This window comes from Theropithecus gelada, chromosome 3 (genome assembly GCF_003255815.1).
Source record: "Theropithecus gelada isolate Dixy chromosome 3, Tgel_1.0, whole genome shotgun sequence".
Classification (NCBI taxonomy): domain Eukaryota; kingdom Metazoa; phylum Chordata; class Mammalia; order Primates; family Cercopithecidae; genus Theropithecus; species Theropithecus gelada.
The window spans coordinates 145,358,001-145,368,185 of NC_037670.1; the positions used below are offsets into that span (position 1 = coordinate 145,358,001).

General features: G+C 41.8%; 1 protein-coding gene across 1 annotated transcript in view; it reads right to left on the reverse strand.

Annotated features, from left to right (window-relative positions):
* Nucleotides 1-1,496, reverse strand: part of TSPAN12 (tetraspanin 12) — a 70,091-nt gene extending 68,595 nt beyond the window's left edge. Inside the window, exons 1-2 of the mRNA XM_025381185.1 lie at nt 1,328-1,496; nt 918-1,086 (exon numbers count right to left, since the gene is read on the reverse strand). The gene's annotated coding sequence lies outside the window, so the exon portion shown is untranslated. The remainder of the gene's footprint in view (nt 1-917; nt 1,087-1,327) is intronic.
* Nucleotides 1,497-10,185: the final 8,689 nt, after the last annotated feature.

Genomic DNA, 10,185 nt, shown 5'->3' on the forward strand with positions numbered 1-10,185 from the left:
CTCCTCCGCCAGCCATCAGCAGGGTCCAGAGGGTCCCGAAGCCCAGTGCATTCGAGACATCGCCTCATCAAAACTCATTTGTTAAAGTCATAATAGTAACTAAACTCCCAAAAGTTCCAAACCGGCTTCAGATAACACCTGCTGGGAAATGAAAAGAGCAACTATCCAGATGAATGAAGTCGCACAGTAAACTCGCGTTCTCAGGGAACACGCGACGGGGCCCTGTGTATTCTGATGAGACGCTCTTGAAAACCTCCCTCACCACGCCCCTCCTCGGGGACCGCGCTGCTCGGAACTGTCCTGAAGGTTAGAAAACACACTGCCCCCTACCCCGGACACGTCACAGGCGCCACCGGCAAGCCCGAGAGCATGAGCACCCTTCCAGTTAGGACAGTTCCTGGGCACTCCAACTCAGCACCCCTCTACCCTGCCCCGCAGCTCGGGTGTGAATGCAAGGGACTGGGGGGTGGGGGGAGGGTTCGGGGGGCGCAGCGCGGAGCTGGGATTCCGCCCGGCGACTAGGGTTTCTCTGGGAGAACGTGAGAAATGATGTTTTCGGCCCCAGAGTGATGGATTAGCCTGGGACAGGGGGCAGGGGGCGGGGGGCGGGGAGGGGGCGCGGGGGAATTAGGGCCCGTGCAGCTGTGCAGACGCCGGGTTAGTCATTCAAACCCCCTTCCCCCGCCCCGGCCGCTCCCGCGACCCCTTGCTCAAAGCCGCCCGCGGAGCACAAAGCGAGCGCGGCCACCGACCCAGCCATCGCGTCCGCGCGCCCCCGGCAGGGCGCGAGGGGAAGCGCCGGCGGCAGGGAGCCCCAGAGCCAGCCCTTAAGTAGTTTAGCACACAGCGCGGAGGGCAGCCGCCGGCGGGCTGGCGGGACAGCGGGCAGGAAAGGCGACAGACGCGCGGCCACTTACCGTAGGCGCTGGGCCCCGTGCCCCACGCCCGCCGGGGTATAGTCAGGGGCGCACGGCGGGGGCTCATCGGAGCAGGGACCTTCTTCGCGGAGAACCAGAGGGCTTCATTGGCTTCAGCTGGAGACGCTTCTTTCTCTTCCTCTCCCCCCGCCGCCGCCGTCGCCGCCTCCTGGGAAAAAGAAAAAAAAAAAAGTCCTGGGCAGCAGTTGCTGGAAAGTCTCTGCTAAGCCACCTCCCAGCGCCGCTGTCCCTCCCAAGTCCTCTCCGAGTCCGGACGAGGCAGCGGCGGCAGTCAGGGCCAGCTGCACAAACTCTCAGCGCATGCTCGAGCCGCTGTTTGCCGGGGTTGGGTCCTAGTGGGTGTTTCTTGTCCCTCTCACCCAGCGAGAGTCCCCAAAGGGACGCTTCACCTCTGCAGGATAGGGTCCAGAAGATAATGCCTAGGAAGTTGGGAGAAGTCCGTGCAGTAAATCCCTTTAAAATGGTGGTGTCGAAGGAATGGAGGCTGGGTTGTAAGCACAGAGAAACAGGCTTTTATTATATGAAAATATTTGTGTTTGAGAAGGGGGGTGAAGGGGTGGCCCAACCCTATTCCTGCAATGAGAAACCAGTTTTCACAACCTTTATGGAGCCACCTCCTGTGATTTGTTATTAACATGGTGCCCTGTGATCCTTCTTATTGCTCTGTTGCCCTCCCTGATTTAAAAAAAAAAAAAAAAAAGTTCTTTCCCACTTTCGCACTGCACTAATAGCATTTACGGAAACATCAGAGTAATCATGTCCAGTCTGAAATGCAGAAGAGGAGGAAAGAACATTTTTAACTCTTAGAAGTAACTCAAGCTTTCCAAAATTTCTCACGATAAGATTGTATTGAGTTTTAACTGGGTGATTTATTTTGAAATGTGTACATAGTAGTGGATCTTTGGAAAATCTAATTTTTTTAAACTAGAAATTCACGAAGTATTGCACAACAAGAGACCATCCTTCCAAAAGAATCTTCCCTTTTAGAAGTTAGAAGTTTCACACTAAATAAAATGCCACTGGATCATATCCTCCACATAAAAATGTGGATGTGTTATGCCTCACAATACTGCTCATTTCTAGGATTACTTTTGTGGGCACTGCGTGGCAAATAAAACTTCACCAACAAATATGAATTACCTGGAATACGAGCAACAGCTTTGAGAAAACCTAATAACTAGAGTCCTTAAATTTCCTTGCAGAAAAAAAAAAAGAAAAGAAAATTGGAATCCTATGTCCATGACTACCTGTCTAGAGTCAGTTGCTGCATGACTGGAGTGACGATAAGACACGCAGTCTCATATGGAAAGAAGCAAAGTCAAGACCAAAAGACAACATGGTTGTCCTGGGTTAGGCTAGGAAAATTATTGGTAAGCAAGTCACTAAGCAGTACGTAAGACAGCAGCCAAAAGAGTATAAAGAAGTATAGCCATGCACAAAAAAAAAAAAAAAAAAAAAAAAAAAACACCAAGAAAAGTGTCCAATTATCCACCAGATGACTCCAACTCTGATAATGAAGCAGCTTCTAGAATCTTGGGGAAGAGTAAAGAAACCCACTTTTATCCTGTGCCAGCTTCTTCTCAAATTAGGGTGCATGCCTATTTTAAGGAATGGCCTGCTGAAACAACCAGCCATCCAAATGCTGTTGGTGCCACACATTCCCCAGAGAGGTATAAACATCCCCGCATTGAGAGGAGTCCATGACTGCTATTAAAACTAAGAAAAAGAGTGCCAACAATTCCCATGTGTCAAAGCAGAGATCCTCTTCTACTTCTAGAAAGTAGTTAAGTGCCCTTTCCTTAATTCATAAACCTTTAAGGGTCAACTGCCTTAAAGCAATAAAATACTAGAGGAAGTTACCTTAGAAGTATGTATGTCCTCTTCTTCCTAGCAAACAAGGAATATAGATCCAAGAGAAATTAAAGTAGTTGCTCAATGTCACATCTATAGTCCAACCCAGATTCCAAAGTAAAATCCAGAATAATGGCTCTCTAACTAGCACACTAGTTTAGTGGTTCTCAAAATTGTTGTACACGAGAATCACTTGGAGAGCTTTGAAACAACCCTAATTCTCTGGCATACCTGATACCACTTAAATCAGAATCTCTGCAGATGAGGCCTAGACATACAGGTTTTTCAAAGCTCCCAAGGTAATTCTAGTCTGCAGCAAAGTTTGAAAACCACTGCAACTAGGACTTTACAGCTGTCTAAAAACTAGCAAAAGGGTCTCTTTAGATTTTGTTGGATCAAATCCCTCTCCTGTGAGTCGATAAATTGGGTTTATTATCCCCATTTTACAAGTTAAGAAGAAAGCAGAGCTATAGTTACTGCTCTAATATTCCTGATAAATGGTCATCAGAGACAGTGAAGCAACATTTCAGTAGAGGAGACCTCACCACGTTTGAGACATTGCAGTAATGGGCAGTTTTGATTGCTTAAACTTGACCATACCACCTTTTAACTTCTACCCTTCAACCTTAGTTCCACCCTTGGAGTCCATAGCATGAGCAAGCCTTCTTCCCATATGACAGCCCTTCAACTACTTGAAGGCAGCTGTTCTCTCCCTCTCCAATTCTTCTCTTCCCCAGAATTATGGAAGCACAGTAAGACCTGGCATCGCAGCTGTCATTCTGAGGGTTCTATATTTTTCTCTGGGAGATCTGGCTTTTTGTGTGTGAACAAAAGGAGGATAGAAGTATCATAATATGGACATAAAAATTTGAATGTGTAATAACATATTAGGAAAATTGTGTGGTCTATTTAGTACCCATTAGTCAGGAACCCAATTCTGTGGCCAGGTGTGCTCCATTAAGTATTGTTTCAGTGGTGTTACCTACTGTGCCTCATGCTGAAGATACTAAGACAAGTTCTTACCCTCCAAGAAAAGGCAAAACTGTCCTTTCCTATTATATAATAATAATAACATCAAAAATAATAAAATAAGCATTTACAAGGAATCACATATATGTCAGTCCCAGTGTCAGGAGTAAAACTCAGTTATTCATTAAGAGAATACAAGTTCCTCACTCCATAAGGCACCCCGTTTGTCCATATCTTATTCTGTTCATTCTGCTCAAGTTCTAGAGAGAAAAAGGATAACACAGGAGTCTGGATGTATCAGTTGCTATTCTCTCTTAGTACAAGACCCTCACAAGTACTCCTAAGCCAGTTCTTTACAATTAATATGGGATAGACACCTAATGTGTTTTGAACAAATTATATATGTCTGACATAATAGATGCTTCTCACAATCGATCTTATTAATTCCTCATAACCATATGTTGAGATACTTGAAATCAATTCAGATAGCTGATTTTTACCAGACCCACACAGGTAGTAAACAAAGAAGCTGAGATTCTAAGATCTGTCTGATTCTTTCCACTGTTAATCTGCATTACAATAACATTTCAAATCTGGTTGGACAAGACTTAAGAGGAAAATTTTCAAGCTTTTTAAAATTAGTTTTCGAGACTATGAGGCTGAATTTCAAATATATGTACTTAAACTGTCACTGATAAACCTACTTTCACCTCACTTCTAAAAGAGTATACAGACCTAATAAGACCTGAGAAAATCGTTTCATTACTGAATTAAGTAGACTGCTCTCTACTGTGAGGTTAGGGTTGCCAGATAAACTACAAGACACCTCATTAGATTTAAATTTCAGATAAACAACAATTTTTTTTTTTGGTATAGGCATGTCCCAAATGTTGCCTGGGACAAATATTACATTGGACATACATATACTAAAAAATTATTCAATGTCTACCTGAAATTCAAATTTAATTGCAAATCCTACATTTTTATTAGTTGAATCTGGCCTCCCTATGCAAACTAGCAAATGCACTCAAAGAGCCACAAAAACAAATACGTTTCACATAAGAATGAGTCCAGAAATAGTGATTCATCTGCCCAGTAATGATATCAAGGAATCAGTTATTTTTCCTCCTTACTCTCCTGACACACACAGTGAGTCATCATACTGTCCTTAACTACCTCCTCTCGTGGTCACAAGATGGCTGTGCAAATTCAGGCATCATTTTCAGTTACCATTACTTCCAAAGGAAGAAGAAAGTATTTCCTCCTGTGAGTTTCTCTTAGGATCAACCAAACCTCTCCCAGGAGTTCTGCAGCAGATTATCCCTTTGATTGATCGGCTGGAAGCTGGTCACGTCCTCATATATCTACCAATTACTGACAAGAACTATGGTTCTACCATAACTGGTTTGTTTTGTTTTGTTTGAGAAAGAGTCTTGCTCTGTCACCCAGACTTGAATGCAGTAGCTCGATCTCGGCTCACTCAACCTCCACGTCCTGAGTTCAAGTGATTCTCATGCCTTAGCCTCCTGAGAAGCTGGAACTACAGGTATGCACCACCATGTCCTGCTAATTTTGTCTTTGTAGAGACGGGATTTCACCATGTTGCCCAGGCTGGTCTCAAACTCCTGACCTAAGGTGATCCACCCACCTTGGCCTTCCAAAGTGCTGGGATTACAGGTGTGAGCCACTATGCCTGGCCAGGTTTTAAACCAATCAGGATGTATTACCTGTGCCTGGGACAGCCCTTCTCTAAAGCACACGGCCAAACAAAGGAGGGTAGATAACTGAACACAGTCAGATTTTTATCTGAACTGAAGGATAGAGGAAGGCTTAGTACCATCCTCTTTCTTATTCACTGCTAGGACATCCCAGCTCTCAGCCAACCATTTTGGGGCACTAGTTAGCAAAGTTTCTTAGTTATTGAAAGAACCACTGAAGCAGGAACCTCAAGGCAATAACAAAGGACCCTGAGAAAACTCAGATCACATCATTTCTATCCCATGCCATAAGCTTACTTTCAACATCGTGATTTGCGTTTACACACCAGGTAATTCATTAAAGAAGCGCCCAAATCAGTATCCTCCTATGAAACTCTATAACACTTTTCTCTTAAACATTATCGAAACCTAACCTTCATGCAAAGTTTAGAAATTTGGACTCACTTTACCCACAGATTTAATAAATATTTATTGAATTGTTACTACAAACTCAGAACTGTGCTAGGAGATACCAAGAGTTCTACCATAATCTTGACTCTCAAAAATTTATAACTTCATTAGCATGCTTCTTCTTCAGAAAGAAAAATTTATAGACTATAAGAGATCTTTTGGCCACACTTGGTAGCTCATGTCTGAAGCTCTTTGGGAGGCTGGGCCAGGAGTTGGAGACCAGCCTGGGAAACACAGCAAGTCCCCTGTTTCTACAAAACATAAAAACTATTATCCAGATGCTGTGTGCTCACCTGTAGTCCCAGCTACTGAAGAGTCTGATATGGGAGGATCTCTTCAGCCCAGCAAGTCGAGGCTTCAGTGAGCCGTGATTGCACCGCTGCACTCCAGCCTTAGCAACAGAGCAAGACTCTCTCTCTCTCTCAAACAGTAACAACAAAAACAATAACAAAGAACTCTTTCTCTTAATTTTCAGTTATTAGAAACAAAATGTAAAGAAAAGGCAGGAATACACGTCTATTTACAAACAGCTGCCAATTCCTGCTTTTCTCAGAAAGATCCCTCAGGAATTATACTGTTATTCCACTACATCATCTTTTTGTCATGCCCACAATACAACTAGGGAAAGATAATCAAATAGTTACCAAGAATATTAGATATTTGTCTTCGCCTGCTGCTCTTTTCATTTTCTTGGTGTGTTTTAAAACTTCCAGCTTACTCCAGTGCTGTACTAAATAAAACATTTATTTATGACACTAGATAAAATCTTCTGTTTTTAAAATTATTTCCAGCTGGCTAATCCGAACTCACAAGTGTCCTCATCCTACCATGTGTAAAACAACCATTTTATTATTATTTGTGTCTATGTGTACTAGCAATAACCATGTATGGAAAACTGGAGATGTTGTAAATTCTCATTTCAAATTTCATGGTTTGAACATAGAAATGATTGACTGATGAAAAAGAAAAAAAAGTTAGTGTCCTTGGTTTCTTCTAGAAGAATGCATTTCTTCTCAATGCATTTGTTTTCACTGCAAAGAATTATTATTTCTAGCAATTGCCATTATGTTCTATTATCTTTGTATGGTCAGTTTTCTTTTGTAGAAAGCAGTGTTAACTGATTGATTATTACTCACAGCGATAAAGGAAGATATATCATGTCAGCAACATAAGACACCCATAAATAACTCATAGCTAGTTTTATTGACTATATGCATTTCTATTATTTTAATCTATTTCTTGGCTTTATCAGCAATATTATTCCCTATAACTGACTAGAGAAAATGCTTGAGATATAGTATGTTTGATTTAAGAAACATACATATTTTTCCAAAATGACTGCTAGAAATTAAATTATACATTTTGTTGTGAGTTTTATATTGGTGGTGTTTTATGAGTCACTGGTTCAGAGAGAAGAATCTTTCCAATTCTGCCGAAATGGAGATGAGCTGGTTCTCACTTTGGCTTAAAAAATGGCAGTAGCCAGCTTGGGCTGCAAGGCTGACCATATGTTGACTGAATTAACTAGGTCTCAACAGCTCTTCCTCAGGTGAGACATAAAAACTGAGAATATAGCTACCAAAATCATGTTACTCAAGTCGGCTCTCTTTCTTGATCTTTTCTTCCTTTTATTGTCACCAGCTTGCGCATGTGCAAATGACATCATAAATCCTTTCCCCTTTTTCCTTTTCTCCACAACTTTCCTTCTTTTCAGACCAGTGTTCCCAACTATCCCATGAATTTATCACATTTGTTAGACATCCAGGTTTTTACAAACGTGCCTTATTCAGTTATGGGAACAGGCATGGATGGCCAGAACCTAAAAACTAGACCAATCAATTAGGGTGTGACTGGAATTTGAGTGAAGACCCATCAAAAGGCAATGTAAATTCAGGCAGTCAAGCAGAACCAAGTATGAAGGGAATGTGTTGGCAAGCACTAGGTGGAAATTATGGCAGGAAGACAGATGGCAATGTCACAGAATCCCAGCAAATGGTAACAGAACTCAGTGGCACAGGAATCAGGCAGCAAAAACATGAAAAGTGTCACGCAAGTAAGGAAAGACTCCAGTCCATGTCAAGATGAATTAGCCAGTCTCTGCCAGCACTCAGTTGGTGAAGTTGATCCAGGGAGATGAACTTAGGTTCCTAGAAAAGCAAGATTCAAAAGCAAAAAAAAAACCACTGTCCCAGATAAACTTCTCTAGACCCTACTTTTAAGAGTGGTAATGTTAAGTTTTTAAAAGTTAGAGGTTTCCAGACTAAGGAAGATCTTAAAGGCTGGCCTGAGGAGTTCGCAGTTTACTCAGAGACAATAACAATCCTGAAACATGTTGGTATGAGCAGAAGAATGACATAAACAAACGACAGAAGGAGTTCAAAGTCAGACCTGGATTTAAATGCTGGCTTTACCAAATGTTGGTAATGGTAACAAGCCTCAATTTCCTTATCTGTATACCTACCACCTAAAGTGGTCATGAGTAATATGTAATTATAAGCCTAAATTTAGCTGGGGTCACACTGTCCTTTAAGGTTTAAATAGAATAGGCCAGCCTCTTTCCCACAAGCAGTGGGTGAAAATGTTTTCCCCTTGCAATCCCTCTGGGGATTCTAGAGATGGGGAAGGAAGGAGGAAACACTTTTTCTCCAGTTCTGAATCCATTTATGGATCATCTTTCCAACTCATATATGCTGTTCTTTTCTCTAAAGGGTGAACAGCCTTCAAGAAAAGATTTCTTCCCTCTCACAACATAGGACAGGCCTATGTTCATAGCTGCCTTTGAGCGAAGTCACAAAGAATCTGAAAGTATTTCTGTAGCAGCACCGTATACAACTCAAAACCAAATATCAGAAATTCTCTAGTCCTACTTATTTCTTCCTCATGGTCTTTCCCTGCAGTTCCCATGTTGATTGGCTGCCTCTTCTCTGATCTCACTCACTGTTTACACCCCAATTCTAAATTCCTGGTAATTTCTCAGGCAGACAACATAGCTCTCTTTTTTGTTTTACTGTCTTCTTTCAGTCTAGGCCTCAGAGAGCTCATCTTTCACATAATTCTCTCCCTGCAAGAAATTCTGGTGCTTTTTACTTAAAACAACAACAACAACAACAAAAGAAGGAAAGAAAGAAAGAAGGAAAGAAAGAGAGAGAGAGAAAGAAAGAAAGAAAGAAAGAGAGAGAGAGGGAGAGGGAGGGAGGGAGGGAGTCACTGTTATAGTGCTTACTATATGCCAGAAAGTATTCTAAGATACATATATTTGTATAAAAAATGTCATCCTTAAAAACGCCTATATTATACATGAGAAAAACAAAACAGATCATGCAGTTAGTAAAGGTGAAGCCAAAATTCAGTGTGGGGTGTTGTGGCTCCAGAGTCTTGTGATAGCTGATAGCACCAAACAAAGTGCCTAGAAGTAAATGGCTGTATGATTATTAGGAAGATTATTCTGATAACCATATGTACGATAAACTGGAGACAGGGATACCAGTAGTGAGACAATTATTTGGCAGTATTTAGCAAAGAAGATTCTGTGGATCACTAAACTTTCAAGCATTCTATAGGCAAATGCATTTAGGAAATGCTGACTAGTATGTTGGCCTCCTAGAACTTTTGCAAACTCTAGCACAGTAGAGATTCTGAGAACTCCTATAAGAAAGGAATTTCCTTCACTTTGTATAACCCAGCACTTCCAAAATACATTTGATCAAGTAATCTCTGTGTATCTCTGTGTGTTTTTGTGCTTGTGTGTGAGAGACAGAGAGAAAAAAAGACAGACAGAGGAGTTCTTATTAATAGTGAATAAACCTAATACTTATTTGCACATATTTTGAGAAATATCAATTTCTACAAAGAAATACAGAGCTATTTCAAAGGACTTAGCAGCTAAATAGATGTCAGGCACAAAGATACAGAAATACGGGGGAAATATAAGTGATATATAGTTTGAATGTATGTTTCTGTTAAGTCTCATGTTGAACTGTAATCCCCAGTGTTGGACGTGGGGTCTGGTGGGAGGTGTTTGGATCATGGGGACGAATCCCTCAAGAATGACTTGGGCCATTCCCTTGGTGATAAGGGAGCTCTTGCTCTGAGTTCACACAAGATCTAGTCATTTTAAAGTATGTAGTACTGCCCCACGCCCTTGCTCCTGCTTTCACCATGTGAGATGCCTACTACTTCTTCAGCTTCTGTCATGATTGTAAGCTTCCTGAGGCCTCTCCAGAAGCAGAGGCTGGTATTTTGCTTCCTGTATAGCCTAC